The following is a 26,950-nucleotide window of genomic DNA, read 5'->3' on the forward strand; positions in this document are numbered from 1 at the left end:
TAATCCCCCGTGAGTCTTAGGCTCAAAAATCCTGAATTTAAACAAAATTCTTGAGTACTCCATCACCTGTCTTTCCCAAAGAGAGGCTTGGGCATGGTTATGTTGAGTAAACAATCACTCAAACAAGGTGTTAAAAAAGTAAATGCCGGTATGATTGAAAATGGCCGAGTATCCAATACTCTGCATTGGGATAAAGGATGCACACATAGGTGTGCATTCTAGTCTGAAGGTGGGTAGATCTCATTGCTTGTCCAGTGCGTCTAATCTAGAGCCTGACAGGGCATGCCACTGGCAGAGCGGTGGCATGAGAAACATCATCAGACTCTATCAGAAGGCAGGCATGAAGCAGTCTGCTGACAGTGGAGTAAGTTCACCATCGTAAGACTGCTTCCTCGAGTATTCTTTCGCAGCACTGGCCTTTACACGGAAGAGATTTTCCATTTAAGCAAAGGCCTCTCCGGGTGGTCACAAAGAGCCGAAATGGGAATATTTCTCTTAATGCCATAGGTCGGAGGCTCTCCAGGCTGATGCTGCGACTGGCAGCTGTATATTGTAATTAATAGTTTCTCAGAAATTACTCATGCTACAATTAAAACTGGTTCTACTGATGCTGTCTCTCCATCACCCCAGAGCCCTCAGTCATAGGGTGACTGCTGGGTAGAGATCACGACTGTTATTCAATACTTGGATTAGATCTTATTCATTCATATTGGTCATTTCTGGGGCAGGAATCGGATGGTCACTGAAATTGGTGGTGCACATTAAATAAATGGTCTTCCGTTAAATACATTGCCTACCAGCGGGCCTGTCTATCACCTGCCAGACATCGAGGTAAAGAATTCTTCATTTTTGGTGTAAATGGCCCACAGAAATATAAATTGCCTACTGCTGGTGCTATGCATGGAAACAGTAGCATGTTGAATGTCTTTCGAACTTCACAACTGTATAGCAAATCCCACAGCTGTTTGTAATGCGCATGGACATCATTCCGGAGACATTAGGAGAACAGCAAGGGGCTATGGAAGGAGGCGGCCACGGATGGGCAATCCCAAAACATGCCGGGTTAAACATAGACATTTCAGATAATCAGCCGATAAACGTCCACTGGGTGATGAGACACTCGGTGCCATAGCAGAGAAACACTACACCAGTGTAGTAAACAGGGCAACATCTCTTAGTGCTATGTTCCTGCCTATGTAACCCGAAATAGAGCAAATACTTTTTCCCGGGTTCACATAACAAAAAGGATTTATGAACCAGACCAAGAATGGATTGTGGAATCGTTGCCAATCATATAATACACTTATTTGCTTCAAAATCGTTCTGCGGTTGTCATACAGATTTAGACAAAGAAACACTGTTTTTAGGGAGCAGCAATTTTTCACACTGTGTTTGAAGCTTACATACTTAACAAGCATTTGCAATGCAATATCTCTCGCATGTGCGAGAGTTTAAGCTATTGGCATTGTAAATGACAATGCCTTTTATTTATGTTTTAAAAAATGCGCATAAATAAAAGGCATTGTCATTTACAATTTCAGTGGTGTAAACTCTTGCAAATGTGAGACCTATTGCATTGCAAATGTTTGTAAAAGCACCCCACGCTGCGCTTTTACTTTAATGGCAGCCGCACACCTTTCTTTAGACTAGCCGCCTCTAAAGAAACGTGCTTGGCCTTCAATAAAGTGATAGCATGGTATGGAGCGCTTTTACAAAAAAAATTGTTTGTCAAGTTGGCCCTATTGGTAATGAAAATTTAAAAGCGGGCACTGTTCTGAAACCGTAGCGCGGCGTCTGGAGGCAAATCGAGCACCCTTGCAGGAAAGCACTTCAGGCCTGCAATAGGGAAAACTCATTAAAGAAAATAGTGCTCACAGACTGTAGATAAAACAGTCCGTGTAACAACATAGGTAAAAATCCATTCCTTATGTGAGGCTACAAATGCAGACAAGGCGGTACTAAGGATGGTTACTAAGCCTATTCATGAATCAAAAGCAACCATTTGGAAACAACTGTAACAGGGGCCAACTGAAAAGATGGGTGGAAAATGGGCGGAGGTTCAAGTCCATACCTGAATACAGCATACCTCGCAGAGCAGCACAAGGGCTGCCTAGGTGAGACCTAAAAATGGAACAAATGTGGACTTTGCCTCAAACATTATCCCGTCTTTCACATCTGAAAAGTGGGAGAAGGTACTTAATCTTAGTATATAAATTCTCAACAAAAATAATGCAAAATCAGTTAGTTCTGTATTTGTCAAACAGAAAATACAGTGTTTTCTATTTGCTATATTCAAGCAGCAAAAATACTCAAGCTTTTCTAGTAGGTTATCTTTAGCTCCAGTGTAAAAGGTTTTAATACGGCCCCATGGCACTCAATACATATACATTTTAGCCAGTAGTCAAGTATAGAACATAGAATGAGTTTTATCCGTTTCAACATCAGGCCAGAGCAGGTATTATTTTGGGCAGTAGTAATTATATCATCAGTTTTGATAGTCACTGTTGCTGATGTGAGGATTGCAGGTGTTAATGCAATTAACGCCAAACGTAATTTAACCTCAGTGCTAACCGGGCGGAGAAGGAGCAGGGCTTTCGCCTTCAGTAATGGCCACTGGCCATGTTAGCAATAACTACCATGGGGGCCGTTCTACAGCCTGCTCTTTAGTATGGCCCCAGAGTATAAGCAGGAGTGACACACAGCTGCTGGTGAACAGTACCTACTCATTATCACCACTGGTGAAACCATTTCCCTTACTACATCATCGGTGTGCCTCTTGTTGAATTCAGGCTGCACTCGTCTCGGCGTGGCATGTGACAGGTGGTAGGTCAGTCGGTCATCCTTCCACTGTGTAATGTCGATAAACCAGGACGCACTGTGTAACAATTTGCAATCCGTCAAAATCACCAAGGTAGCCCCCTGGGTAAAGATACGCTCTGTAGGTAAGCGTATTGAGGAATGTCATCTAATACTGTGGAACATACTCATCTAATACTTTAACTTAAAGTTATTTTATGTGGGGTAGCAGCGCTGCATTAACCCCTTGCATGCTCATGACGCCCCCGGCCGGCATGAGTCACGGTGGGCCTATGCTCACGATGGCCGGGGGCGTCCAAATTCCACCCACTATGTAAATGACCCGCACATCATGAAAATTCGACACAAATGCAAGGGGTGAAAGCAGAAAAACGGGCAAGTAGGCCAGTTTATCATTTTCTAATTAGATTACCATGTTTTCCCTCGTATGTGTTTAAAAGTAGCACCTGGACCTGTGGAGGTCACCAATGTGTCTGGTAAGCAAGGCCCTGAACTTTCCCTGGACTGCCTCGTCACCACACCTCTCCGGTGGGTCGTGGCTTAACTTTATTCTTTTTTATTCCTAACATGAACAGAGTGTTACTACCTGGCCCTGTGGTGGCAGTTGGGCCCACCTTGCTCTGGACATTATGGGTTGTCTCATCAAGTTCTGGAGACTGTGATAAAGAATGTATCATGGTTTATGCAATAGGGAAAGACACAGGTTCACAATTTGGAGAAAAAGATGGAATGTGACGAATAACAAAAGCAGGTTAACCTGTGTCACCTAAGGTCACCACTTTACAGAGAACAAGCACTAGCTCAGCCAACAGATCTCACATTGGCAAGTTGGTGTGATGGCTACATTTATTTTTTATTTTTAAATTACAAGAGGGGCGGGGAGAAAAATAATATGCCGCTACCTATGCCTGCAAAATAAATTTGACATGTAAAACACATTTGTTGATTTGGCTGTTTTACTAGTGATGTTTTATTATAATAACAGCCACATCAATTTCAATAAAATACATTTTATTATTCGTGATGGTGACAAGACTAAATCACACATAATGAAGTACTCGTATTTCAGGCAGCTGCTGTGTTATATATCACAGTATAACATCACTTTTAAAAGGATAAGGAAAATAAATAACTGTCTAACCGGGCACCAGAAATGAAGGCTAAATAAAGAGCATGTCTTTACACGTTACAGTAAAAAAATAAGATAAAAAACACACTTTTAACCAGCTTTATCACAAAAAAGTAAAGAAGTGATTTTAATCCCTTTACTGTGGCGTTAATTTTGCCGCGTTGCAGGGATGTATTTAGGGGGGTACCCCTTGCGTGCTCAGGACGATCACTGGCCGTCCTACGTCATGCTGGGTGTGTGCCCAGGACAGCCAGGGGCCATCCGAACTCCGCCCACTAATTAATTCCTCAGCGCAGGCGCGGAATGCGCGCCACGCTGGGGAATCGGCGGCGTTCGGACGGACGCCGGTCGTCCTGAGCACACGCCCCGTTGGACGGCCGGGGGCCGTCCAGAGCACACAAGGAGTTAAGGTGATGTGAACAATGTGCAAAGGCTTTGTGCCGCCACTCAAACTGAAGGAAGCCAAAAGGTAAAGTGGGATGCCCCATTGCCCCATGGAGAATGCTGTGGCTGGTGGAACCAAAATGTGAATGACAATTTTACATACTTGCTGACCAAAAGCCACTCTATTTAAATAGAATTATCTGTGCTCTAAACAAAACTCAGGAAAGAAAGCAACAGTTGCCTCTAAGGCCAAACCTAAAAATTACATGGCAGTATTTAGAAAGAGAATGTTGACATCCAGATAGTGTTGCCAAAAGATATGACAAATATGTCTACGACTCAAAACCACAACTGAGTTCAGAAACCACATGTACAGTCATCTAATACTTGATTTGTACACAAATACACACTCTTCTACACAAACACCTACCCACACATTCACTAAGAATTAGAAACCTCTAAGATCTTTTCAGTTACTACTGTTCAACAATATGCTCAGTTGTATTTCTCCTGGTGAGTATAATTATTGATCCAACTTTTTTTTGATAAACCGAGTTTACTGTTTTAAGTAACAACTGATACACACCATTTCAGATATAACAGTTTAGTTGCAATGACACACTACATCATTCCCTTTTTATCTCACATCTCTCAGTCGGTGTTCCCAAGTCCGTAATTGGCCCCAAATTTTGGTGTGTTACGTGGGTAGCCCCTGTCTTGGTATATTGGCTGCTTGTGCTCGGTTTGATATTTTTTGTTATGATGGATCCATACTTATTTAAAATTAGAGTTGGTTTTAATGACTATAAGATCATTATTGCACTTCTCAGCTAATAGTACCTGGGACCATAATGAAACTCCTATATTAGGAAGCGCCATAATAAGAGGGGTTAATTAAATTAATGTTTAGGCCTTGAGTGACAGTGCTGAACTTTTTTTAATAATGTTTGAATATATCCATATAGTGTGCTTTCTCTCCACCCAAAGGAGTATTTCTCTGTTACTTTGTATTATTAGCTGTTTGGTGTGTCATTCAGTTCAGTTTATAAATATATTGACTTAAAACCGTAATCTAGCCAACCAAAATATTCTGTCTCCTGGGGAGTGCTTGCACTGCATTGCATGCCATATTATTTTAAACCGCAAAAATACACATTCATTAATTGCATAAGGTGTTTTATTATTTTGTGAAGGCTCTTAAAGCAAGCCAGACCAATTAACTTTGCCAATGTTAGTTTACAGTGCAAATGCAGAATATCCCTAGGTTGTCCTGTACAGTGACACAATTGAATGTATAGGTGTCCAAAGCTGGACACAGAGAACCAGACCTAATTCAGATTTTCATGATATCCTTATGGGATGAATTTGCATGTAATTAATCTAAATTAGAATACTTTGCTTTGTGAATGGTTATCATGAAATCATGGCTTGGACAGAGTCCACGTGGACCAACATTAGAAACCCTTGACCTGGTAGGAGTTTTTATGAGTTATTGATGTAGTTAAAACTGACAAATAGTTAACAGGTCCCCGCCAGCCCTGATCGGTGATTGAATGGGCAGTGCTGGTGTTTGACATTCCCTTAATGGGAGTGCCTACGACAGCTGTTAACACTATTCATGTGTATATAGACACTCAGCTGCTCACTCACCTCGCCTCTGTTGTCTGATTAGAGTGGTAATGTAATTAGTTAACTGAGTATGTCCCCAATGCAGAGCAGAAGGAGCAGTTACCTGCTATACACTGAAGTTACAAAACAGCTTCTATCTAGTTGCGGCTCTTAAATCAGAGTTCTCCAAAGTCGGTCTTGGAGGACCAGATTTTTAAGATAACTACATTTATCTAAGTGGGGATATGCTAAACATCTGGCATGGATCAGGGTCTCCAGGAACGACTTTGGAGAACCCTGTCCTATATGATGGTAATACATTAAACATTGTATATTCTGCTGAAGCAATAACAACCATTTCTGTTACAAAATGGTTTAATGCTAGTTGTAGAATCACCATATTTCTTCAAATGCACTGATTTATTCAGGGAAGACATACACCTCAGGTGGGTGGATTATAATGTTCATTTAGATCTGAGCCAAACAATGCCTCAATTTTATATTGGGGATACAACTCCCTAGTTCAATCCTAATCTGAAAGATCTTTAGCTATGTTCAGAAATGATTATACTGATTTGTGCAGAGTGAACCATGGAACAGCTCAGTGCCTTCTTCAATGGCACGAAAAAGGGGGAAGGGATGGGTTAGCAAATTCTTCTCTGAGATGTTAACAAATGATTTTGAGGATCCACAGGGACCTCCACTCTCTTCGGCTTCTTTTTTTAAAACGTTTATGTCATCCATCTCTTTGACCGACATAAGGACACCCAAGTGTACACTCACTCCTACACAGATGACACACAGGTCAACAAAAGATTTTATGAGCAACTATCTCCATGTAAGGATATGAGCTTACTCTTCACAAGATCCAGTCGCGGATGGCTGATAACTCTCTGCAGCTAAATAATTCCAAAACAGAAGACATCAAGATGGTCACTAACTTAGTAGTGCCAGGAGAATAACAAGCATTTGCAATGCAATAGGTCTCGCATTTGCGAGAGTTTAAGCTATTGACATTGTAAATAACAATGCATTTTATTTATGTTTTTAAAATCAACAGATGAATAAAATGCAATGTCATTTACAATGGCAATAACTCAAACTTGTGCAAATACAAGACCTGTTGCATTGCAAATGCTGCCCTCCATGAAGGTTGCATTGAGCTCTCTCTCCCTTCTCTGCCTTCCAGGGTGCATGGTGTTCTCTCTCCCTTCTCTGCCCTCCTAGCAGGGTGCATGGTGCTCTCTTTCCCTTCTCTGCCCTCCATGGTGCTCTCTCGCTCTTCTCTGCCCTCCACAGTGCTCTCTCTCCTTTCTCTGCATGGAGCTCTCTCTCCCTCTCTGCCTTCCAGGGTGCATGGTGTTCTCTCTACCTTCTCTGCCCTCTACCAGGTTGCATGGTGCTCTCTTTCCCTTCTCTGCCCTCCATGGTGCTCTCTCGCCCTTCTCTGCCCTCCATGATGCTCTCTCTCCTTTCTCTGCTTGGTGCTCTCTCTTCCTTCTCTGCCCTCCGTGCAGGGTGTATCCTGCTCTCTCTCCCTTCTCTGCCCCCCCCCCCAGGGTGCATGATGCTCTCTCCCTTCTCTGCCCTACTTGCAGGGTGCAGGGTGCATGCTACTCTCTCTCTCCTCCATGGTGCTCTCTCTCCCTTCTCTGCCCTCCTGGGTGCATGGTGCTCTCTCTCCCTTCTCTGCTCTCCACGATGCATGGTGCTAGTTCTACCCTCCAAGGTGTTCTCTATCCCTTCTCTGCCCTCCATGATGCTCTTTCTCCTTTCTCTGCTTGGTGCTCTCTCTTCCTTCTCTGCCCTCTTTGCAGGGTGTATGCTGCTCTATCTCCCTTCTCTGCCCCCCCACCCATGGTGCATGATGCTCTCTCCCTTCTCTGCTCTCCTTGCAGGGTGCATGCTACTCTCTCTCGTCCCTCCATGGTGCTCTCCACGATGCATGGTGCTAGTTCTCCCCTCCAAGGTGTTCTCTCTCCCTTCTTTGTCCTGCATGGGGCTCTCTCTCCCCTTCATTGTGCTGTCTATCTCCCTTCTCTGCCCTCCATGCAGGGTGCATGGTGCATGGTGCTCTCTCTTCCTTCTGTCCCCTCCACGCAGTGTGCTCTCTGTTTATGTTCTGCTGAAAGCACAGAGGTGTTCTTGAGCTCATGGTACTAGGGAGCTGGATCCCAGGCGTTGGTCACTGTACGTGGACCAGCAGGCTTCGCGAGGTCACGCAGAGGTCAGATTACATAAACCTGTGATGACGGTGAGGCTTCTTCACCAAGGTATCTTGGCACTAAACCCAGTAACCGGGAAATAAAAACAAGGGCATAACAAGATGTGGTCCGCAAAACAGATATACGGAGCTGGAAACATTTAGCCTAGATACGAATACCGTCTAAGGGAGAGGGAATAGGTATGAATACAGTCTAAGGTACATGGAAATAAAGCTTTTAACCGTAATTAGACGATTGTTTTTTCACATGTCAACACTGGGCGCAGCCTGCAGGGTCCATAGTTCAGGAGCTGGCCACTAACCCACATCTCTATCTCTCTCTAATCCTAGCACTCTCTCCATTGCTTTTTGAAGCCCACCCCAGCGCCTGGCACTCTGTTCATCTCTCCTGTCCCCTCTACATCCGTCCTCCCTGCCCTGTCCCCTCAATCGCAGTGTCTTTGTTCCCTTTGAGTCATATTGTCTCGGTGCTATTCCTCCCCCTATCTTTCTTCCTCTCTGTCCCCCATTCCCTCCCTCCCACTTGCTCTCTCTTCTTCCTTAATCTCTCTCTACTTCTCGGTCTCTCTTTCCACACTGGTTCTCTCTCTTACTTCTATCTCCCCCCCTCTTTCTTCAATCTCACTTCCCACCGTATCCGTCTCCCCTGCCCCCACCAAGACTTCTTCTGTCTCCTTTCTCTCTTTCTCCTCCTCCTCATCTCGGAGCGATGAGAGGGAGCCCCGAGGCCCTCTATAAAAATGTGAGCTGGAGGTGTGACGTTTAGTGTGAAAGCACCAAGGTGTGAACCGGGAGAAGAGGCGGGGAGGGGTGGGCGGCAGGTAGAGGGTCAAAGGGGGCACTGGCTCTCAGAGAGGTGGGAAGGGGCGGGGAGAAGTCTGAGCACAAAAGCAACACCAGAGCAAGAGGCAGATGCTCCGCGGGGAGCCTGGTGTAAACTGAAGAAACGTACACTTCTTAGCACTACAAAGCAGCTGAAGTGCACCTTTTACTAGAGTCAACAAGCGGCTGCCATTGCCGGCTTAACAGACGAGGAGCAAAGAAATTTAAAAAAGCCATGCGCACTTTCACTTTAAAAATACCTGCCGCCCCACACAGTAATCTCGAGACGGGAAGCGAGTGCTATGTGGGGCAGCGGGTATTCTTAATGAAGCAGTAGGCTGCGCTGCATCACCGATCTCGCGTAGTTCTCCCGCAGGCGCCGAGCGCGTCCTACCTGGTCAGTGATGCAAGTGAAGTGAAGCAAGCCCAGGGGAGAGAAGGACACAGACCCGGTCCGCAGGAAGTGCGGGTGCTATGTGGGGAGGAATGGGAGCACCCCCAACGGAGAGCTGGGGAGGCTGCAGGGACACAAGCTTCAATACAGCACAAAATAAAAAAACAAATAGCGGGAAATGCAGCAGCGCCCCGGGGTAGCTGAGGCCGAGCTAGGACACCCGTAATGCATAGACGAACATGCCCCCTATAAATAAGAAATTCAGTCACGGTAGCTTGCAAGCAGACAATCAAGTCTGGATGGGCCGGACGAAAAGGAGACAGGACGTAAACAAAAATTTCTCCGTTTCAATTGGAGGCCACCGTTTTACATAAACGATGACGCCAGCCAATGAAAATGAGGGGCGGGGCTTCAGGACCCCTCAAATCTCCTTGATCACAATAGCCCCCACAGAGCAAACAGCGCATGCGCGCTGCAACGCTAGGCGAGATCTAAAAACTACAGGGGTCGCTTAAAACCTTGTTTCCTCAGTATGGGTCAGTAGTCAAAATCTGCTTAGTCTAGTTGTGTAAAAATAGGCCCTTCATAACTCTCCTGTCTAAAGTCCATTGAGAATTGGTGATTGGTGCAACTAATGTCTGAACTTCTGTAGGGCTTGTAGTCCAGCTTATACAAAAAAATGGGGCATTTACAGCGAGCTGATGGGACAAGATCATATCTCTGCTGCACAGATATTTTTGCACTGCCTTCCTGTTGCAGACGGAATTAAGTTTAAAGTAGCTTATTTTAAATATAAATGCCTTTACCGTCTAGTACTTGAACTTCTTGCCTTAAGAGGTTCTATGGTCCCTCACAGGAGTCTCACAGTCCTAACCATGGCTACTGAATTGTTCTATACTCAAACCTTAGTGCTAAGGCCACCACTACTTCTCAGTACCAATGTCTTCTCTTTGGAACACCCCGGATGCTAGATGCTCTGCTTCACAAGTGAAATTCAAAAATAAAACTCAAGGCAGTCACTTTTATTCAAAGCTACCTTCAGAAGAAGACCAACAGGTAGTGGCGTTCCACATGGAGTTAGTCAGACTGTCAGTATTTGATACAAGAGACATCTTTCAGCAGTGATAGCCATGATGTTACCAAATATTTCGTAAGGTAACAGCTTTAAACAAAACAAACTCAAGCTACTAATGAATTGGAAACCCTAGAAGATATTGTGTCCTCTTTTTGGCATCTACCTCCCTTTTATTCAGGCTTCTGATTTCCAATAACCAAGTGTCATCAGAGCGATCTTCAAAGAAAAGCACATCAGATGTTATAAGGAATGGGAAAACATCTGTGTAGTGCTCAATTACTAACGAATTTTTGGCACATACACGGCTTGTGGCAGGATGCACATATCTGGTTCCACTCACATTTTATTTGAAGGACATTGGAACTAATTCCCAGCTTCTGCGTGCCTTGAAGTACTGTCTCCTGGTGAATAAGGGAGCAGCAAAGCTGCACTGAAATGATGAACTGGGTGTTGGGTCTGTTATACACCCCAACCTTATTAACAGGGTCTCCCTGTCAATCCATTGTCTAAAATACACAGTTTGATTGAATGTTTGAATGCTTTGGTGCAAATGGTGCACATATAGGAATGCGAGCAAACTATACAAATTCCACTCTTCTTACAATTTTTGAGTTAAATTAAAACATTTTAAGGGTGATGTTCATTAAATTTGATTCTAATACAGTAGTCAACATGTGTTTATTATCATCTATTTTACCCAGGAGGCTGCATTTTATTGCCATTGGAATTGTGGGATTCCATGGCCGAGCTTGTTTTGAATAATTATGGACTTTCCACATTTACCACAGAATCCCCCACCTACAACAAAATTTGCAGATTACAACATAAAAATTGTTATTGAAACTAATTAAATAACTTTAAATGTGCTGATTATGCAATAACAAACACTGGCTCAACATTTCGCAAAAGTTGGTCTTGTGCTTATTTATGGCTGTAATAATGGGCTAAAGACGAATGAACGACACCAAGATGGTGCTGATATTCTCAAAGTTTGGATGAGGTGGTCTTGCTGAAACCAGAAAAGAAAAACTTTACAATTCTGTCACATTTATTTAGATCTGTGAATTAGTATTTCTTCCAGTTCATGCTTTAATTCCATCCTGGGAACTGTGTTCCGGATTTTATATAGGGATAAACAGGACAAGTCCCACAATGCTAAGAATAAACTGGACTAGATGAACTACTAGCAGTAACTAGTATATCAGTTTCAAAAGATTGGGATACCTGTGGAGTAGGGGTTGGAAAGCGGGAAAGACCAGAAAGAATGATTGTTTAAAATTACATTTCTTACATAAAGCCTCAAAAATAGTTTATTATTTTATCATGAAAGTAACCCTTTAGAAAACAATGTTCATTATTTCATCATGAAAGTAACTCTTTAGAAAACAATATCTTCCAAATAAACAACGATCTCATACGTTAGCCCTTTAAAAGACAAGAATACCGGACTAGCTACAAATATTAAGCATTCGTCTTGGCATGCAATTCACTGGGGGCAATTGTTTTTATTAGATTATTTCATTACAAAACAACTAACAAATAAAACTGGTGTCTTTCCCTTTCAGCCTCGCCTGATCATTTCGGATGATTATCTACTTGTTTTGAGTCACGAGCTCGTCCATGCCTTTTCTTATTTTTTAGAAACGAACGGGACCCCTGCTGCTGGTTGCGGTCACCGACTCCCCGTTGTGCCACAGGGGCGGTGAGCGGTGCACCCTCTTATGCACTCTCCCAGTAATTCCCTGCATTCCTGCAGCATAATCCCCCGTGGCGTCTATCCAGTTTGCAAATTAAATCCAGAGCCAATATTAACATCCCTCCCTCCCCCACCTCCCTGGGACATAATACAAACAAAGTCCGTGGCCGCTCCCTTCGGCCCCAGCAGGCACCAGGGCTCCGGAAACCCCGGGAACAAAGACACCCGGGATGATTTACTTCCTAAACCAACATGCACTGTGTTTGGCTGCCCGGTAAACTGTGGCCGTCTCCAGCACAGCTTGCTTTTCAGATGCAAGGTACCTTAAAATATGTTCGATTTAGCAGTTGTTTATCCTTGTTTGATGTTCTGTTTGAGAAAAATGATGTCATGGGATGCATAACCTATGTTTTTAAAATTGACATTCGTGCCCTGCCCGCATGTGGAGAGACACACAAACACACCCTTTCCACCCACAGCTCTCGCGCTTGCCACCCACTGCTCTCGCGATGAACTTGTATTCCCAGCCCTAGTGACCACAGCAGTTCGACAATAACTACGACCCCGTGACCTTTAGGTCCTTTGTCTCTCGCATGGAGCTGCCAATCAAACGTTGCCAATTAGTGGAAGATTGGATGTTGTGCTTTGTGTCGAAAGGATGTGACTGCTTCCGGGGGAGTGGTCAGACCAAGTTCACGCAGGTCAGTGGGGGAACCCACAGGCGCTGACGTCAGTAGGTGACTTAAAATAGAGGGGAACAGTACTGTGAGCCGATACTGCTCAGCCATGCACCCCAACCTTATTTTACTCAACGAAAAGTCAGCTTACATTATTATGACATGAAAAGCCCCCCAACCTCCCAATGGAGGAACCATTGATGTGTCGTAAACGTGAGAGTGAGTGGGTGAAAGAAGGAAAGGGTGTGACGCAGAAGTCTATTTCATTAGTTCGCCATTGAGATTTACTTCCTTTGCCCATAGTCCCCACATAAGTAACGCTAGGCTTTTTCTGATAGTGATGGGGCAGAGAATTACTGGTTTTATTGCAAAACTAAAAATGTGTGTAAACGGAAAAAATATACAGTAATCTGGATACCACATATTTGTTTTGACCATACTTAGAACACTCCACTGGCTCCCCATTAATAAAATAGCACTCTTCAAACTCATTTGCCTGACCTATAAATCTAGGTCAGGACAAGGTCCAGAATATCTCCAGAATAGGCTTACCCCATACTTCCATGACAGGAATCCATGATCAAAAAATCAACTTCTTCTGCACCCTCAACGCATTTACACCTCAAAATATAGAGGCCGGGCATTTTCTTACCTTGCCCGCTTCGATGGAATAAACTCTAGCTGTTTATGCTTGTATGTTCGAATTTTTCTGGTTTTAAAAACATCTTAAAACAAAGCTGTTCTAACAAGCTGATCTCACGGCGCCCTCTAATTTCCTGCCTGCTAAAGCGCCAAATTTCCCTTCGGGATGAATTGGCCACTATAACAAAACCTCATTTATTTTACTTATTTTAGTATTTTATAGAGCGCGAATTTGACCCGTGAGGGTATCAGAGCGCTTTACAAGATATACAGAGGTGTACAAACAAAGTCCAAGGTGCAGAAATATACAGAACTGTACAAAGGGATGGCGATGGACAGGGGTGTAATAACATATACATACAGGCCTAAATGTTACTTAGCATCAGTGTCATTTTTAAGATGGAAGCTAGAGTTCTTTTCCTTAAACAGTGTAATGTATTTGGATGGGAGGCAGAAGCTTCTTTACGTGGGGAGTATGCAGTCTGCCTATGGTGACCAGACTTTCCTTATTTGCCCGGACAATCCCGGTTTTTCAACAGCTGTCCCACCAGATTTTGGCAATTTTGGCTCATGTCCCGGTTTTTAGAGGGGATTGCCTGAAAACAGTGAGAGGCACTTTTTGGGGTGTTCTAAAGCTGTGCTAGTTAGCAACTGTTATAAGTAAGCAATTTCATTAATAGGTATGATTTTGGTTGTTGAAATTACATTTTATTTACTTTCTTAAAGCATCTTCTGTGATCCTATGTTGATGACAGCTGTCATTCTGCGCCATTCCATTGATGAAAAATTGTAGTCCCTCTTCTATTTTTTCCAAATGTCCCGGTTTTTTTTTTTCACGCTCCGGTCACCCTAAGTCTGCCTGATACTGTGGCCATCTTTGTGAGAGCACAAATGCATGTTCCTGCCCCCAGCTACTGCCAAGGATCACAGTAAACAGAGTACACAGTTGAACAATCAACTACTGTAGGATGTTATTTACAAATGGTCTTCCTGTGCATTGGCATGCACTTCATGCAACAATGCTCTCCGGTTATTTTCTCTGCCCAGCCCGTGCCAACCGAGCCCTCAAAATGAAATAAATAAAATATGCTTGAATTCACTAATTGTTCCAACTGACAAGAAGCTTGTGTTCTCTTAAATTCCAAGGTGCACTGCCAGAATAAAAACAATATTTTGAAGAAAACTTAACTCGAGATTACACTTGTGCTGATAAGCGCTGATCCGTAGAAGGTATATCCTTGGGAGCCAGATAACAGCTTTCTATAACTTGCTCTGTTTCCACATTAGTACACATAGTACACTGCTCTAGAAAAGAGACAGAAACTACCGTTCTCGAAAATATTACTTGGGACTTCAGAATTCACAGCCTCTCTCATCAAAACTAAACCGCGGAAGTTGCAAGCCTCATATTATAGTACATTTTTTAGTGTATCAGCTTTTTTTTTCCTACAGGTCAGACATTATCACCAAAGATGTTAGAGCCTATTACATATAACTCATGGTGAGTGGATAATCATTTTCACATCAATAGACTTAGCTGAAATGTGTAATGTGAAAACAGGTTTTAACACTGAAAAATGAAGACCATTTTTGAAAGTCATGAGGTGGATAGTGCAGTTAATTACACATACAATATATTCAATGTGCTAAATAGCTTGGTCCCTACATTCAATCAGTATAATGGGATGTAAGTAATGGTGAGGACACCTGACCCGACCACAACGCCAAACTCTTCTAGATAAATATTTCAGACCACAGGACACCCTCAACCATTGATCAGCACAGACGATCCTGGAGCAACATCACAGAAGCCAACCTGGCCCACAAACTGCACAAGCTATCACCAATCACCATCGACAACCTCAACAGCAATATAATTCAATTCAATGAGTGGAAAACCGACTGTGCCGACGCCCTCAGACCCATTATACACCGCCAACAAAAAGCTCCAGAAAGCAGACCAACTGGCATACAAGGCCCTCGGAGCAACAAAACGTCACCACAAACAACTGGAAAGTAAATGGAGTACCAGTCAGGACAGTAACAACAAGGACACCTTCAAAGCCTCTCTCTCAGACAATACCACCAGCAGATCAAGGAAACCAAACAAGAACACTAGTGGAACGCTTAGAAAACATCTTAAACTGCAGCAAAGCCATATTCACTATCATCAAAGACCACAACAGTCTCCACCGCCAACAAATCCCCATCTCACAAGACCTATGCGACAGACAGTTGGACTACTTCATCAACAAAATCAGAACCATCCACTATAACTTTGACCCCCAAACAGACCTCACCAACCTCTACATCAGCCTACCTACAAAAAACAACGAGTAGACTATTACCATATGGAACACCATCACCTTGGAAGTAACCCTCAACACCATGAGAAAGGTCCACTCCAGGGCCCCAATGGACCCATTCCTTCATTCTCATCTACAACCTGGAGCCGTATTAATCGAAGTGTTGCAGACGCTTGTGCAGCCCTTTGTGTAATATAGATAACGCTGGCGTACATATAGCGCAGCGCTATCACCAGGGGGTTTTCCATCATTTACATGGGAGTGTGGCCCCATGCAAATGAGGGAATCCCTTTACCTCTGTGTCCGGGCCTGCATTATAGATATGGGTGCAGAGGCAAATAAGCGTTAGGAGGTGCACTGACAGTAGGCCACCTAAAAGGTGATGCACTGTCAGTGTGCCCCCTGGAGGGGGCGAAAGGGGTCCCATAGACCCCTAGATACTCCCTTGCAGGCGAGTGCAGTCACTCACTGCACCCTCCTGCAAGGGAATCTCTCAGCCATCTTAAAAATGCAAGCAGGTTGCCGCCAGAACAGTGAAATACAGAGCTTCTGCTTCAAAGCCGCTCAGTATTTCATTTCAATGCGCTGCCCCCAGAGCAGCATAATTCACGGCTTCACTGGGGCAGCGCATTCAGAGTAATAGAGCGCATTCTTCATGTTAACACAGAAAGCACCTTTTGAAAGGTGCGCTTGGGGCTAACAAGGAGAGTGTGCTGCATTCCATAATACTGTCCCTGGACTCAACACACCTCAGTGAGACTCACCCACATTGTGAACGCCTCCATCTCCACAGCCACCTTCCCTGATGCCTGGAGGCACGCATCATTCAATGCCTACTAAAAAAAACCTACGTCAGACACAACTCAACTTGACAACTACAGACCAATCTGCCTCCTACCCTTCTGGTCCAAAGTCATGGAGAAAATCATCAACAACCAACTCACTAACAACCTTAACTCGTTCCATGCTGATGACGGAACCGCTCCGTCATCAGCCGCGGTGGCGCTGTGCTGATGACGGAGCGGTTCCGTCATGGCCCGGCTGCCACGCGTGCAGCGGCGCTGATTTCGCGCCTGCGCGGTGTGTTCTATTGAGCGGGCGGGGCCATGACGGAACCGCTCCGTCATGAGCACAGCTCAACCGCCGCTGGTGACGGAGCGGTTCCGTCACCAGCATGCGTCCGCCGCGCAGCCCCCCCGCCCCCTTAGGGCTTGCGCGGAATAGCCGCCGCAGCGAAGGGGTTAACAGACAAAGGACTGGGCACCTCTCAATCAGGATTTAGCCCCAGCCACAGCACCAAACTCCCCTCATTGCAGCAGCAGATGACATCAGAATGATGCTAGACTGAGAACGCTCAGCAGCCCTGATCCTGTTAGTCCTATCAGCTGCTTTAAAACCGTCGCCCACTCAACCCCCGTTAGAAGACTCCATGGAGCAGGCATACCAGGCACCGCCCTCAATTGGATCTGCTCTTTCCTTACAGGAAGAACATAAAAAATCTGCGTGACGCCTTACACATTGGAAGCCAAAAACCTAATTTACGGAGTCATTGTTCTGAAGTTAGTCCTTGGGCCAAATAGTGTAACTCTTGGACCCAGTTCCCACGAAGCACTTTTTTTAAATGAAGGTAGTATTAACCTTCAAATGCCAGCAGACAGTTGTGCTTGACTCACAGCATTTTTTTTCTATTGTAAATGTTAATAGGAAGGGTATTAGGGAGCGTTTGAAGGAACGGGCAGCTTGTTTGATGCTGCGATGTTTACCTGTGTGCCTTCAGGTATTTGGACCTTTTTGACCATGTAAACTTGGAGCTGGAGTGCAGAATGTAAAACGCCGTGTTTTTACAGTTTTGTGGAAATTGTAGCCATAAACTATTAATCCCTGTTAACCGAAGGGCATGTGATTGACTTCATTTTCGTTATAGAAGGGGGCAGGAATAATTTTATAGCAACCACTGGCAGCTTTCTACATCAGGATGACTGGTGAGGTGATGAAGGGACTCTACTTGAGTGGATGGGGCAGAGGGGCTTGGAATTGTGATTTGTTTCAATTTGTGTTGTGGGTTTACCATTTCCATGGATATCCTTCATTTAGGTGTGTCTGTGTTTTTTTTTGTTGTTTATTACTTTTGCAATTGGAAAAAGCACACCTAGCTATTCACCTCTGTATATGGCTTCTTCACTGTGGTTTCTGTTATGATGCAGCAAGTGGGCTCTTGCCATTAGATATATAATGTTTGTTTATAGTTTACTTTTGTTGTTTACTTAACCCCTTGCGTGCTGATGACGGCCCCCGTCCGTCATGCAGCACGGTGGGCTTGTGCTGATGACGACTGGGGGCCGTCATGAACCCGCCCACTCTTTGAAAGCGCTGCACAGGCGCAGAATCGCGGCCGCACGCAAGGGGTTAATTTCCTAGATGTCAAATCACATTTTCCTTTAGAATTTTATTATGAATAGGTGTCACTTAAATGATTACTTTATGTTTGTGTTTTTTCATTGTTTTATTGGTATCATTTTCTCAAAATCTATTTTTTTGCTTCCAAGAATGCTTTTGAAAGGACATGCAGTCAGCTAGTCCTCACAAAATCCTTTTAATGAGAGAGGCCGTCTGGTGCAAGCGCTGCAGGCTTGAGAGGCTGTGTCAGGCCTTGAGCGTAAGTAGAAAGTTAGCAGTCAGCTAATGGCCAAACTAAAGGGAACACTGCTAATGTTAGCTGAATCCCTGTCTGTGTCTGGAGATGTAAATATATGTCTACATCTAGGTCATTTTCATGTACAACCAAAAAAAGTGCATGAAAGCTAGCATGAAAATATTGGGATATCTTGTGTTATATATACACACAGAGCAATGCAGCTTTCACACAATTAATACAATCACCAAGGGTGCCAACTGGAATGGTAATAGCTACAATGAGCCGCAAGCTAACATAACAATGGACATGGAAACATTTTGATGCTGGTGATCGGTCAAGTTTTACAAAAACATGACAGACAAAGGAATGCCATTTAAAAAAAAAATTCGGGATATCTAGTGCCTCACTTCAGGTCCCGTCATGTTCTGCGAGTTTCCCACCTGATTCAGGATTAAAGTTGTGCGGAGCAAAAACACACAAGATCATTTTTTCCATTCACTTTTCGCCCAGAAAACCCTAATTAAATATGAATTGGAAACTGGAAAGAGGAACAACATGAGAATTTAATACAAGACTCAAATTCCAGGTGTTGTATTTTTTTCTGAGCAGGACAGCGGACGGTAAGACCGCACCCAGTAAATTCAGCACCTGGCGTTAATGGTACTTACCAGAAGGGAAATTGTTGAATCAAGATACATGGAATTCGCAATGAAGCCTTTAAACATTTAACTGAGGAAGCAAAAAGAGAGGTACTAAAATGCTTTCCCAGAAACTTTGGAGCTGCTCAGCATTTGTACATAGGTTTGCGGCCATTCTTAATTTAGGCTCTAGTGGGTATTTTGGATAAATGAAGGGTTGTGTATGCAGAATAGTTCGTAAATTCATATTCGGAATTCGTGGTGTATTGTCTTATCCAGGTCTTGTTAGCCAGGACATGTCACTTACAAAGACAGGTGGTAGGCATGCTTTGTGTGCCACACTTAGGGCCAGATGTGCGACTTGCAAATTGCGACAAATTGCGAGTCGCAAATTGCTATGTACAACAGTGTCTGAGACACTGTTTTCAATTCCCAATGGGGTAAAACATTGCATGTCTAATGAATACTAATGAGGCAGTGGCACTCCCAGGCATGGTGGCCTGCTGGGGACCGCACAACACTATTTTGGGACTGCTTTTAAATAAAGCAGTTTTTTTTAATGCAGCTCCTTAAAGGGAAACGGGCAGCATTTAAAAAATTTAACTTTTCAGTTTCATTTTTTAAGTGCAGGCAGTGGTCCCTGGCACCACTGCCTGCCCTTAAAAAATAATTGTGCATGCATTCCCAAAGGGGAAGCGGTCCCCAGGTGACCCCTTCCTGTTTGCGAGTGTCTTACCACCCTTCTCAGAAGGGTGATAAACTGCGAGTGTTTTGCGACCGCAATTGCGGTTGCAAAACATTCATACATAGGTTTTGGAGTTGTTATTAGGAAGGGACACCCTTGGAACGCCCTTTCCTAATAGCGAGTCGCTAACCCTATTTTGCAAGTCGCTAATTGATTAGCGACTCAGAAAATAGGGTTGGTACATGGGCCACACTTTTTTTGCAGTTGCAAATGGGCCTAAAACCCCTTTGCAACCGCAAAAAACGGTCGCACATCTGGCCCTCTGTTGGTTCTCCCAATCATGCAGGAAACTAAGGTGAATGAAACAAAAATCAGGGCACATTTTATTTAACTTTTGAATTTTAGTAGGATCAGTCAGAAAATTAAATCTTTTTGGTGGACACAGGTGTGAGTGAAATATAGGATGTATGTCACGAAGCACATAAGTTCCAAAATGTATCAATGTGAGGTTGACAGTTCATAACATAGTATCTCACTGTTTTTGCCCAATGTGCCTCAGTAGAATTTTCTAAATAAATAAATGGGAAGGGCTCTCCACTTTTTTTTAATGTATGTTCTTTTATATAGCATTTTCACCTATGGGCAACCGGCTCAGAGTGCAGTGAGTCCAACAGGAAGAAACAATCAGCAGCAATGCCAAGAGGCCTTGCCTATGCAAGAGCTATCAGCTTTGCCATTCTCTTCAAGCCATGTTGTACAGCTGTGCGGCTGCTGTTCAACATAGCTAAAAGTTAGTGGTGGGGAGTAGAGTACAGTGACTTAGAGGAAAGTGGTGTAGTGTGGAGTAGAGTTGTGTAGAATGCAGTGGCTTTGGGAAGAGTAGAGTGGTGTAGAATGAAGTAGAGTAGAGAGGAGTAGAGTAGAGTGAATTGACAAGGAGTGGCATATGGTAGGGTGGCCTAGAGTAGAGTGGCATAGATTGGAGTGGTATGGAGTAGAGTGAGGTAGAGTAGAGTGACGTAGACTGGAGTGGCCAGGGGTGGTATGGAGTGCCGTAGAGTGGCATAGAGTAGACTGGAGTGGTGTAGCTTGTAGTGGCGTAGAGTAGAGTGTCATAGAGTGGAGGGGCTTAGACTGTGTTGGAGTGGAGGGGCGTAAAATAGACTGGTGTGGCATCGAATGGTGCATAGTGGCATGGAGTGTCAGAGTAGAATGGCATAGAATAGAGTGGAGTGGAGTGGCATAGAGTGGAGCAGTTTAGATATGCCCCCATTAATTCCCAGGGCCCTCCTGGCATTTCTGTCTCCAGAAAATCCACACACCTTATGGACTAACTTTATTTGTAATACCTTCTGTGAACATAAATATCAACAGATCCTGAATCTATGCCTCTGCAAATTATAGGTGCAGATTACACTTTTTGCACATGAGTTTCAGTTAGGTGCACAAAACATTGTGGCCAAGATTTATTAGGATGCTGCATTAGGGTTGTGCCTCTTTGTGGCTCAGCCCAGACCCAACATTCCCTTTGGGATTTATGAAGCCAGGCAAATCAAGATTTGCGTGGATTTATTTGGGATTGAATCCCAAAAGTAATGCAAGGCAGTGCTATTGCTTCCTTAAGCTACATTGTGTAATGGAAGTGTTACATGGGTGGAGCATGAGCATTCCCGTGCATCCTCCCATGAATTTTGACGCAAACCTATATTTACTAGTGCCAGTAAACATAGGTTTGCGCCAAAAGGGTGTGCCTGCCTGTGGCTGGCCTAATGAGGAGAAATACTATTACTTATCCTTGTTACTTTCTTGTTACTTTCTTGTTACATGCAAAGAGGAACACACTTTTAGGAATCGTTTTTGAGCAGGAAGCTTTTGCTTCTTGCACAAAAACTATTCTGACCACAATGCAGGCATCCTTGTGTCATGGCACGAGGATACCTGCCTTGGAGCTAGGCAGCCAGAAATGTGCCAGTGGCACGAGAGAGAAGAACTGTGCCACATCTATTTTTTTCTCTCTCCTTTTAATGCAAAACAGCAACTTTCCTGCATTGTGTTGTGTCAAAGTTGAGTAAATCTGGCCCTTTTTGAATTGGGTCATAAATGACCGTAGGTAGCACAGTACAGACGGTGGAGAAGTGTGGCTCAATGGTTAGAAGAGGCAGACCATGAAGCAGAGGTCAGACCCGGGACCAGGGTTCAATTCACAACGCGGCAGGGTCTTGAGCCCAAAATGTCCATGGACTTGATAATTCTCGCTTCGGTGCCTGCTCGAATCACGGGTTCACACTCTGCAACTCCGGGCAATAGCTTGCTTAATCTCCACTATGGCCCCCCTGCGGCGGGATGCCTGGCTTTCACCTTGGGGGTGCCCAGTATGGGTTATCTCACAGGGAAAAACCAGGACAGGTTCCCCAAAGCAAGCGCTTAGAGACCGTTGATAATGCGCTATATAATTATAAATTACAATTACAATTAGAGACAGCATCAATGCTTATGGGGGAGGGGAGGCAAGAGCAGAATAGTATGATCAGTAGGCCCTTAGGGCTACATGTATCAAGCATTTATGCTTTCGCAAATGGTAAAATTCTCAGCATCGGCCCATTTGAGAATGCAAAAAATGCCTTTCACATGTATCAAACCCTATAAGGGTTTGTGATTTGGTTTTTGGAAGGGGCATGTTTAGGCCGTCCCTTCCAAATACCGAATTGCTGCGGTATGTATGAATGTTTTGCGACCGCATCCCATTCGCCAAACATTTCCATTTACCACCAACTCAAGTTAATGGTAACCCATTTGCAAAGCTCGTAGCAGTCCACAAGGGACCCCTTCCCCTTTGTGAATGTCTGCAAAACCTGATTTTTTAAGAGAAGGCAGTGGTCCCACGGACCACTGCCTGCTCTTATAAAATGAAAAGTGAACTGTTCATTTTTTTTTTCTAAACGCAACCCGTTATCCTTTAAGGAAAACGGGCTGCATTTTTTAAAAAAATGCTTTATTTAAAGCACTAACGGACATGGTGGTCTGCCGACCCCTGCAGGCCACCATCCACGTGATTTTAACGATTCCTAAGGGGTCGCAAATTGCGACCTAGCTCATTAATATTAATGAGGTAGGTTGATTTGCAGCCCCCTACGAATCGCAATATGAAACTCTTTGAAGTTTTATACATTTGTAATAGTTAATACCTAATTGCGATTCGCTGAAAATCGCAATTAGGTCATCGCAATTTCAAATGTTGATACATGTGGCCCTTATTTGGGAAAGCCGCACTAAGTTATCATAGTGCAGGTAGTGCAGTGACACCCGGGCCCTGGGAGTGAGGGCCACACTGCACCCCAATCATGACTGTGCGCGCCCTACTACCGAGACAGGGCAGAAGGTACCATGTTCCTCTTTTGCCTAATGGGCCCTGGCAGTGCTGCTACAATGTGCCTGACTTGTACTTTGCGCACGTGCGGGAAGCCAGTGATGGTGATGGGGGGTCGGCATCCCGTCCAGTAACCGCTGGCCCCAGGCATTCTCCCTCCTAACACTGATCACAAAGGCACTAATACCCCTGGCGGGACTTGCTTCGGCAGCATATTTCCACAGTCAAACAACACGTCGGAGGCAGGCGATGACCCAAGGTCACCGCAGTCCTGACCTCATCAGAAATGCAGCTGCGTAGGAGGGTTCTGCAGCTTCGACGGATGATGCGATCTTCGGTTACCAACTTGTGCCCCTTTTAGGCACCGACCTTGCAAAGGTAAATTGAAATTCATGGCGAAATCATTACGCAAATTCTTTTAATTTTGTTATTTTCAACTTTCACTTCTAGGTTGAGACATTTTTCCAAGTGACCTTTTTACAGGCTTTAAAAAATAAAATAAAACGTAGGGTACATTTTATGACTTTTAAAATTTGACATGAGTGCAGTCAAATAACCTTTGTAAGGGCTTCTTAATTAGACGTAACTGACATTAGCTGCGTGACTGGCCGGGACATAAGCCAGCTCGCTGGTATTTAGCTGTTTTGTGGGAGCTAAAGTGGCACATTTAACATCGGCTTGGATTTAAACTCGGTTATTTGCGCAAATGCCACAAAGTGCATATGTTGAATTCATTTTAAAACTCGACACTGCGTGCTTGTTTTTATAATTATTTAAAAGTTCGGAGGTGGGGGGGGGGGGGGGGGGGGGATGGAAGTGGGCCGTTCCCATGGACGTCAATTCACCAAAATGCCTGGGGTAGCGGAAGTGACTACACATGCCCCTTGACCTTCACTTTCACTCACACATACATATGCTTATACATACACGCACTCTCTCATGCACACAAACTCTGCCTACACATGCACACATATTCACACATGCACACACTCTCTCTTGCACAGACACACTCAAAACTGCAAGCACTCACACACCATACATACATTTCAAACCATTTTTTTACTCACCTAGGCTGCCAGGGAAAGTCATATTTCATCTGTTTGTACTCTTTTTTTTAAAATTAAACTTATAGCGAGTAATGTAATATTATTCACTATTGGTATAATAAAAAAATGACAAAAATGGAGGTATGTGAAGCCCCCACCGACGTCCGTACGGAGGAGCTGCTTCTGTTCCTGCGACTGATTATGTCACTGTTGATGCTAGGGGTCGCACAGGTACCACCAGAGGTCACAAGGGGCATGCCAGGGGTCGCTGCAGCGACCCCTATATTACATCCATGCCTGAAAAAATAACACATCTATGTTTTTTGTAACCAAATATGTTAGAGATAAGGACATTATCTCACATTAAGAGTGTCACAAGGCCTCAGTGGTGGCATACATGAAAGCATGCCAGAAATGGACAACTCCAGCTTGTTATGTTGAAGCCCCTTTTACCTTATTGCAAATATTCTGTCATGTATTCTTCACACCTTGTGACTCCTCCTCAGCATTGCGGGCTTTTTTAGTGCTGGTTTCCAAGGCGATGCTAAGCCTGCATCATATGGATTGTGTAGTGTAACTGTAGCTGACATTGACAGTAAATCTGTAATGCAATTTTTCACATGCTGTGAATTTGAGATTTAGACAGATTTCCTGACCCATTACATGAATAATTTTGGTACCTGCATTTCGCAATGTCGCGTCTTCGCCAGGGCTTGGACTCCCAGTGCAACAAGGAGGGGGAGGAGGAGCTCTGCCCCCAGCTGACTCGCGCCACGCACCGTAAAGGTGGTGCTCCTCTCCCCGGGTGCGGGGCGCTCTACCTGCGTTTCGCAACGGACTCGGACTCCCAGTGTAACAAGGAGGGGAAGGAGGGTCTTTGCCCCAGCTGACCTGTGCCACGCAACGGAAAGGTGCTGTTATTCACTAACGGCGCGGGCCAAGGCCGGGCTCGTCCGCGCCCGTCAGAGCCCGTCAGAGGCTGGCCTGGGCCCCCTCTTGACTTTTATATTTTTATCTCCGGATAACCTTGGAACTTGGTTTTGACATGCTGATTTAGATCATTACGAAGATTACCTGGATCTTTGGGGCTCACAGCTGGGCTGGGCTGGGACTCGCACATGGTCAGACTTGTAGGTAATAATCCCGTCCTCCGTTTAACCAGTGCGAGGGATCAGCACTGAACCTATTGGCTTTCCCCGTCTCTTTTTTAGGTCGAGGTACTATCCGGTTCGGCAGAACCGGAAGTAGCGAGATCTTATGTTTCTTAGAGGGGCTCTTTATCCCGCCTCCAATTTTGGCTCTCTCCCATTGGCTGGCTTCCTAAATGGAGGCCAGCCATTGGAGGAGAGAGCAATCACTCCAAATAGGCTCCGTCCTTTTCGGATATGGAGGTGTGTTCGGTGTTCTTCTTTCCACTTTTAGGCCACGCCCATTCTGAACACCGAACACTCCCCCAAATCCAAAAAATTCCTGAAGCTTGAGGCCGCCATTTTGCTGCTGGTAAGGTAGGCTGCTCGTTTCTTTTCCCCACTGTTCCATTGACTTTCCTATGTCTCCTTCTTGCTATTTCCCTGCAGACTCCCTCCTCCCTACTCCCTTTCGCTCTCACCCGTCCTCCCAGTCCGTAGCTACGGCAGGCTCCCTCTCGGCGCTTCTAGTCCTGCGCGCTCCTCTCCCCTGTAACCTCCCTGCACTCTCACTCCCAGCTCGCCTCCATCCAGTCTCCCTCCTCCCTCTACCCTCCTTTCCCCAGCAGTTTCTCAGAGCGCTTCTGGAAACAAGTGATTACTGCTGCTAAGGAAGTGCTTCTTTATCTCGGCGCTTCTCGTCCTGCGCGCCCCAGAGTGGTCTTCCCCCTGCCCCTGTCTTTGCTAACCTCGCCTCCAGTCTTTGCTCACCTTGATACCGGACGGGAGAGTGGTCTCCCCACCCTCTTTGCTCACCTCTGCACCGGACGGGAGAGTGGTCTCGCCCCCTGTCTTTGCTCACCTCGATACCGGGTGGGAGAGTGGTCTCCCCCCTGTCTTTGCTAGCCTCGGCACCGGGTTGGAGAGTGGTCTCACCCCCTGTCTTTTCTCACCTCTGCACTGGTGGGAGAGTGGTCTCCTCACCGCCTTTGCTCACCTCAGCACACGGCAGGAGAGTTTCTCCGGGTCTCGCTCTCCCCTGGCTCCTCCCACTCTCTCGGTGCCGGTCTCTCTGTTTCTCCCCTGCCCGCTCCCTCCCGTTACTCCGAGTAGTGAGAGTGTGACTACTTCCCAGCCTTGAAGCCCGTGGGAGCACAAGCAGAAGAGGCCGCGGCTCAGGAAGCATGGGCCGCCGCAGGTCCCTGAGACTCCGGGGTCGGAGCGCATGACGCAGCAGCTAGCGCTTTGAAGCCGGTGATGCCTAGAGCTCACTTCAAGCAGGGAGCACGAGCCGCTGCAGCTCCTTGAAGCCCTTGCAGCCTATAAAACATAAGCCGCGGCAGCTTATTGAAGCAGCTTGCGGGCGAGAGGCAGGGCTGGCGTTTGTCGTGGGCGAGTTGAGTTCAGGCCCAGGGCGCCAATGTTCAGAGGGGCGCACGGTCCTGTAGACAGCAGCGTCCCTTTGACTAGACTCAAATTATTCCGACTAATCTGCTTTTCGTCATTTTTAGTTGCAGCAGGTGCCGTTTTATACCTGCTTACACCCCCCTCCTTTCCCTTCCCATCTCCTTTTCATCTCTCTGGCCACACACCAACACCGGCCTGTCACACCACCAACAACTTGGCACAAGTGTGATCAACCTCTGCTGTGAATGAATACGGGAATGTTTGGGAGTGG

This window comes from Lissotriton vulgaris, chromosome 2_1 (genome assembly GCF_964263255.1).
Source record: "Lissotriton vulgaris chromosome 2_1, aLisVul1.2, whole genome shotgun sequence".
Lineage (NCBI taxonomy): Eukaryota > Metazoa > Chordata > Amphibia > Caudata > Salamandridae > Lissotriton > Lissotriton vulgaris.